We start from the raw sequence: 8,551 nt of genomic DNA on the forward strand, positions 1-8,551 counted from the left end.
TCGCGAAACGACCCTGCCAGCCGGTAGCCCTCTGGTACCGGCTCGCGACACCCTGGTATTATAACAAATGGAAATTTTGGAAGGCTTGAGAATGCTTTCCCAGTATTTTAAAACTATGAATATGTATAGTACTTTAATTGAGCAATTGTAATAATTGAAAATGGAAAATAATTATATTTGCTGAAGGCCTGCTATGACACATGAAAAATTCTGCACCAAAAAAAGAGATAATGACACAAGCAGAGGATAAATCCTGGAGTTTTCCTAGGTTTCCTAGAAAAAATCCTTCCATCTCAGAAATAAATATTGTGTAACAAAGTTTTCTATTGTTTTAAAACAATAAACAAACAGCCACATAGTCATATCAGTGGCCTTGTGGATGGAAACATAATGTCACTAGTTCTCTTCTAGTGAATCCATTCTCTGTCCCCTCAGCAAAAGCAACAAACCTTTAAGGAGATGCATTTTCCCTCAACCCATGCAGAGACCAAAATATTAAAAGCAGCAGAAGTTAAGATCCATACAGGCAAAGGAAGGCATGTCTTACAGTCCTGTCAGTCCCTATATGCACACTGCAATCAGGAGAACATTCCTGCAAGCCCTCTAATGCTCTAATTACTAGTGTGTGGACTGGGACCAAAGCTGAAACATGCTCACAGGGAGACTTTACTCTCACAGGGCTCATACTTTTGCCAAAAATTTATGTTTAGAAGCAAACTCGACACACTTTTAACTCCATGTTGAAGTTAGTTTTGGTTTATCTATTTTTTATTATGCTATTTTTTTGTTACAGAGACAAGGTATGAGAATATAGCTGTATGGCTAATGACTGTTTAGATTTTTCAAGCCTTTGCTTTGTTTAATAAGCTATAATAAGTTACTGTAACTCAGAGTCATATGTGTTATAAACAGCAATTTGTATTTAATTTAGCCACACAGAACGGAGAAACCATTGGGATACCTGGTTCAACATAGCTCAGTCTTACTGAAAAAAACCTCACCTAATGAAAGGACTAATTATAAGAATGTGTCTTTCACTCTTCTCCTTTCAGGTGCACCTGAAAAAGCAGCAGTATTTTCTGGCCAGCTACTAAACCTGACACTTCAATGTCCCTGATGAATCAGTTCTCTTCTAGAGGAATTTACTTCTTGCTTTGCTACCTGTGACCGTAAATTCAAGGTCTTCTCTTACCTCTCTTTACCTTTTATGTCTATTACTCTTTTAAGACATTATTACTGCCTCACATACCTGGAGGGTGAAAGAGCAGTAAGGCCTTCATTATACTTAGCATTATGCAATCCAGTAAGGATGATGTTAGATGAATCTAAAGAACTTGAAGGTATACAAATCTGTGATTCATCCACTGGTCCTGAAGGAGCTGGTGGATGCAGTTGCTAAGCCTCTGTCCATCATATTTGAGAAGTCATGTTGGTCTGATGAGGTTCCCAGCAATTGGAAAAAAAGGGAACATAGCCCCTATTTTTAAAAAGAGGAAAAAGGAAGACCCCAGAAACGAAAGGCTGGTCAGCCTCACATCTGTGCCTGGCAAGATCATGGAACAGATCCTCCTGGAAGATCTGCTAAAACACATGGAAAATAAGGAGGTAATTGATGACAGCCAACATGGTTTCACTGAAGGCAAATCATGCCTGACCAATTTGGTGCCCTTCTATGACAGGGTGGATAATGGCAGAGCAACTGACATAATCTACCTGCATTTGTGCAAGGCATTTGACACTGTCCCACATGACATCCTGGTCTCCAAACTGACAATACATTAATTTGACAAATGGACCACTTGGTGGATAAGAGATTGGCTGGCTGGCTTCACCCAGGGAGTTGTGGTCAATGGTTCAGTGTCCAAATGGAGGCAGGTGAAGAGTGGTGTCCCTCGGGGGTCACTGTTGGGACCAGTGCTGTTCAACGTCTTTGTTGGAGATGTGGACAGAGAGATTGATTGTATCCTCACCAAGTTTGCTGACAATATCAAGCTGTGCAGAATAGTGGAACATGCTAGAAGGAAGGGATGCCATCCAGAGGGAACTTGACAGGCTTGAGAGGTGTGCCAATGCCAACCTCATGAGGTTCAACAAAGCCAAGTGTAAGGTCCTTCACATGGGTCACTGCAATCCCAGGCACAAATGCAGGCTGGGGGGAGAATGGCTAGAGAGCAGTCCTGGGGAGGAGGACTTGGGGATGGTAGTAGATGAAAAACTCAATGTGAGCCACCAGTGTGCACTTGCAGCCCTGTCAGAAATGCAGATGTCATTTCAGCATTAAGAAAAAAGAAACAAAGCAGGGCTTAACAAGAACAAAAAATTATTAAAGACTAAAGAATAAGTCTAGATGGAAAATATTTGGAAATATTTGAATCTTGATTTTTCTTTCACAACTTATTGTCTTTCATGTATTACTTACAGTGTGTGGTAGATTAATGAGAAGTCATGTGATAACGGTTGGACTTGATAATCTTGAAAGTCTTTCCCAACCAAGGTAATTGTATGATTCTCTGATTCCAGTGCTGTGGCTAAGTTACAACTTAATGTACAGAGCAGAAGTAAGGCTAAGAAAAAACCTAGGACCAGAAAGTCCAACAGTAATTTGTTTTCTATGTCATAGGAGAAGCTAAAACTGAGAGGAAAATATGAAATTACAAAAACAGAATTACACATTAAATATTAGGGAAGACATTTTTCCATGCATTAAATATTTTTCATTATGGAATAGTCAGTACCTACTGGGAAGTTAAATGATTCTTTGAAACATTTACATATGGCTGGGAAGTGGTGTAAAACAATATAGGTAATTATGCTGCAGTCATGGGTAAATCAATTGAAAAACCTAAGAAATTAAATATGTATTTCATCTGGTGAACTTGAACATGACATTCTGAATGCTACAGACACCAGGAAGGAAAGTGGAAGATATTTTACAAATATATCAGCTAAGATATGCTAATAAACATATTCTGAAATACTGTTTAATATTAATGGTGAAGATCAACATCAGAAATCCCAGAGAAATCTAATCTAGTTTTAATCACCATTACTTTTGTAATGGGTACTAATTAGTCTTAAAAATGGTCAATTATTTGTTAGCAAAGCCATCTGTATCTCATTAAAAACTATTTCATTACAACCAATAAAAGCCCACAGATTTTGTACTGACCTGACTGACTGGAGCTGTCTGTCTTTGGTTTTCATGAGCTGATTTAACCTTGTTTAACTATGACACATTTTCTAGTAGTCAGGTTACTCTTGTCCAATTTCTTTAATTGTGAAGATCACATACCATGAAGCTATAACAAAATCATATAATGAATGAATAAGAAACATTAGCCCAAGGAAACATAATTACACTGATGTGCTGGAGAAGCCTATTATGTAACTTCACTAGATAATGGCTGAAAACAGATAAACTTTAGATGGAAATGAATGGAGATCAAGCCAAGTAATCTACGTTGTAGGAAAATATTTTAAAAAAAATAATATGTAAATGAAATCAAGACTGTGTAGGAAGATATTCTCATCAGAATCCAGATCCTTTAGATGGAAATTCAAGATGCTGGTGAACTGATTTAGTTCTTTTTCAAGAAACACTGAAGCTGTCAAACTTCAGATGCAGAGAAAAATTGAAAGGGTGACCATTATACTAGAAAAACAGGATAGGTACTAGGAAATTTATTAGTATCATTCTTAACTATGCTATTAATTACAAATGTTTATCATTGCAATTAAATAAGTAATAAAGCCTGTTTCTGTATTAATATTATTACCTGATGATCTTTAAGGTCCCTTCTAGCCTTAACCTTTCTATGATTCTGTCATTCTACGATTAGATTTCTAAAACTTCAGATGGATTAAAAATAAATTCTTACATGCATATATAAGGAGTATTCCATTTTCACCTCTGTTAAGGTTTTGATGAGAACATATTTCCTTCAACATGCAATAATACTTGTGAAGATATGGAACTAATTTCTACCTCATGTCACACATAAATAAAGAATTCTGAATCCAGAGCTCATGGGACCACCAAACTCTATCACAATATAAAAGGACACCTTTTTTCTTCTGTCAGTACATACTGTTAGATTCCACAGGTGCTAAGGAAAAAGCAAGAGCTTAGAAAAACCTTTTTTTTTCTTTTTTTTTTTTTAATATAGTAGTTTAAACAAGATATAGGTTTTTAAACAAAACTGTTTTAGCAGCTTGTCACCTATGCAAATTGCAAATGTATAGGTAACATGTCAAACTTTGCTTTGACTTCCTCACCTCAGAAATAGATAGAACTTGCTACATATGATTTAAGATAGCAAAACCATACTGAAAGTTTTTGTTTCAACATATACGATTATTACAGTCTCTGAATAGTTACTGATGGAATACCGGTTTTTGCATGTCTCTATTTTTAAGTATTTTTATGTTGGAACATTTTTTATATGTGTGCAATCACACTCATCTCTGTAATTTGTCCATCTCTCATGATCCTCTACATGCTCCTTTGCATCCAATAAATATTTTACTATTGTTCCTCTAAAAAGACACAAAAGACTAGCACAGCATTTTAATTAATTATATGGTGTTCTCTCTTTTTACTGGAGCATAGAATGTAATCTGTTATGGTTTAACCCCAGCAGGCAGGTGAGCCCCACACAGCCAGTTGCTCATTAGTCCATCAATTTAATGGGGGACACAATCTGAGGGGTAAAAGTGAGAAAACTGGTGGATTGAGATAAAGACAGTTTAATGGGTAAAGTAAAAGCTGCTCATGCAAGCAAAACAAAATAAGGTATTAATTTGCTACTTCCCATTGGCAAGGAAATATTCAGCCATTTCCAGTAAAGCAGAATGTCACCACACTGTTTCTTGGGAAGACTAAACATAACTCCAAATGTCCAGTCCTTCCTCTTTCTTCCCCCAGCTTTTATTGTTGAGTATGACATCATATGGTATGGGACATCCCTTTTGTCAGTTAGGGCCAGCTAACCCAGCTGTGTCCCCTCTCAGATTCTCGGGCACCCCCAGCCTACTTTCTGGTCAGCATAACCAACAGAAAAGGCCTTGACGCTGTGTAAGCACAGCTGAGCATTAACTAAGACATCCCACCTTATCAACACTGTTTTGGTCATAAATCCAAAACATAGTACCATATGAGCTACTCTGAAGAAAATTAACAATATCCCAGCCCAAACCAGTATATAATCAAGTAAAATTCAGGAAATTGGTTATGCTAAATGCCATATAAAAATTCCAGACTTGAGTTTTGGCCTTATAGTTCCACAAAGGAACTGATATACAGGATGAGACCAAGGCTCTATCTAGCCCAGTAAAGTGTAGGAAAATTACTCAATAATACAGATGTAGAAATATGGCAAATCTCTTGTGAAATCTTCACAACTTCCAGGAATCTTTGATGCAGAGATCTTTCATCAGAATTTGTCCTTAAATTTCACTGCTTAAGAAAGACTAAAAAATACACAAATATTTTAATAGTATTATACATAATATGGGATGAATGTCTGAAGACAGTGTAGTAATCATTACTTGCCTAAAATAAGGTCTTCTGCAAAATATCTTCAATATTTTGCCCCTCAAGACCACAAAATACCATATGAGGAGATCACTTTAATGATAGCAATTGCCTGCACATTAGTGTTAATGCTAAACCTATTTGCACATTCACAGCCTTATTCAGCACGCATCCACTGCTGTTTATTTCCATTTTGTAGTTTCACCTGCCTTTTTGTTAATATGAATAAATCATTAGAACAGATGGCAAAAGCTTGCCAATAAAAGGCACTGTCATTCTCAACACAAATTCACCATATTAAGGCAACATATCTTTGCTAAAGCAAAACAACACTTCTGCGTTTTGGGAATGTATCTATTAGAATTGCTGATCATACTATTTTAACTATTAACCTAAAAGGGAGCTATTCACTCATTCCATAGAAAGAGATCCTTTCAGTACAATCTTACTTAATTACAGATATCTTGTTCTGATTATGTCCACCTCTTTGAAGGCAATGTACACACAAACCACACACATATCATTTCATATCCTGCGGTGAGAGGACAGGATTCATTGTAAAGCAGCCAGATCTTGAAGATGAAAAAATATTGAAATGTGGTGAGACTATTGGTCAAATAACTTACTGATATATGATTTTTTAATAATGTGTTTAGTTGCAGCTCAGACTGGCAACCTTGCAGTTGTTAAAACTTCCTGCCAGCACAGGGAATTCAAGAGTGAATGAAAGCACTTTCTGCAATGATTTTTTTTTCTGTAAGTAATGTGAATGGTGTAGTTTCACCACTGATGTAAGTAATAATGATTTTTTGTCATATTTTTTTACTATCACTCACATTATAACCATGGATATAGTATTAAAATATAAATATTAAAATTGAATAAATACAAAAATAACATAAAAATAAAGATTAAAATGGTAGCCTTTGATTTATCCCTAATACACCTCTGAAATATAAGATTTGATTTCTATTCTTTGCATCTTTTTTTTTATGATTGCTCCTTCAGATTATCTTAAGACTAACTTGAATAAGTATTTTTTATTTAGAATTAATATTCTTTTTGCATTTAAGTCATCCTATACCCCATTCAAGTGACCAGCTGAATATTATCCATAAGTCATATTGTGTTAGAGAAACACTACAAACTGACCTTGTTTTATACTAATTTGCACCCTGCATTTTTCTACAACACTAATAGATGACTGGTAAGTCAAAACTATAAGAACAGCCCACAAGAAAAAAGGTGTGGGAATTTATCCTTAATCCTACTTTGCCACAAAGAGAAAGGAATACAAAATTTGCATAGCTTGCTTTCAGGTTTGTGGGGGGGTTTATATCTGATGTGGTGTGGATTTACATTTAACTTCTGTGATTTTCTAATTAATATATTCTATAAAAACTCAGAGCACCCATTGAAGGCTAACCATTCTAGGTCCTGACAACTGAGATTATAATTAAATAAGCATTATTTTTATTTTCTCCGAGTGACATATTTCTGAAATTTGTGAACTGCATAAACAACTTTTGACAGTAATAATGTCACAACTGGGAAGAAAAAAAAAACAACTTGATAAATTAAAAATGTTTTAATGGAACTTTTAGAAGGCTTTTGAAGTGAATTTAGTGAAGATCAAAGAGATTTTACAGTCCTAAAGCCAAAATTGGAAAAAAAATATTAAAAATTCCTAATTAGCATTCCCCATTTCCACAGCCCCTGGTATTAAGAGTCTATTAACTGAAATGAAATTGATACACTTGTAGGAGTCAAAAATGTGTAACAAGAAAATAAGAATCCCTTGTGCAGTACAAACACTGATGAGGAAAATATCTAAGCAAAACAGAGTACAAAAATTGAAAGCTCTTTTATTAATACATTAAATAGGTAGTTGTTATTTATTGCATCCACAGACATTCTGCCACTGTATTACTTGGTAGTTAAAAACCTTTTAAAGTATCTAAGTCCTACAGAAAGTTTCATCTTAAAACCAGTAGGAATAATTAAATTATAGTCTGACCTCTTCTATAACACATTCTAATTTAATCTAGTTACTCTTACAGTGAATGCAATAGTTTGTATTGTTTGAAGCAAGATTTTCCTTCAAGAAGTGAATCATCTATCACTCCCAATACCTGATTAATTATTAAAGTGTTATCCTATATTTGTGACTAGAATTACTCTGGACTTAAATTCCAGATATTTGCTCTCACTACACCTTTCTTAGCTAAATTAAAGTCTTTGGTATTCATTATTTTCTCTCCATGAAACCATGGCTCTAGGAAACGCTGAAAAATGTGCTTGGCTAAATTGCACTCAGACTTTTAATACACTATAAATGCGGTTTAATGATAGCATAATCTTGCACAAAATGCTTATGAGTACTGAACATTTACTTGCAGATAACTGATCAGTTAATTACCCATAATCATTTGGCTCATTTACTTACATAGAAATACTTGTATTTTAAGCAGATATATAAAAAGACAAAAGATGAAATCTGCTTCGTCTAACCATTTGAACATCCACCTTTACCTGTGTGGAAGGTTTTGGTATGGAATCCTATGAATATAAAAATTAGGATTTACAAAGTGCAGAATCTGGAATCAGGTGAAAAAAGGAAAAAGAAATTTGAGTTTATAAGATCTAAGTTAAATTAATGCAGTGTAATACATATGCATCAACATCAAAACACCTTTGATATTAATAATTTTTGCTGTAATCAGATGATGATTTATAAGACTGTATCTATGCTTAAAACTTAATCAAATGAGTAACCAAAACATCACAGCCTAAATACCATTAAAAATACTCTGAATTTTATTTCAAATGCTAAGATTCACACAGAAGTAAAGAACTATTCCAGAAGATTTTCAGTGTAAGTTTCAGATGACCACAGACTATTTTTCTGATGCCATATATAAAGTTATAAACTAACTTTGACTACCTAGATGATGTGCTGCTACCAAGATGACAGAAACAAACTGCTGTTGAACTCCTTGGGCCAGGAAAAGATATTCA

This window comes from Chaetura pelagica, unplaced genomic scaffold (assembly GCF_000747805.2).
Source record: "Chaetura pelagica isolate M959 unplaced genomic scaffold, ChaPel_1.0 scaffold44, whole genome shotgun sequence".
Taxonomy (NCBI): Eukaryota; Metazoa; Chordata; class Aves; order Apodiformes; family Apodidae; genus Chaetura; species Chaetura pelagica.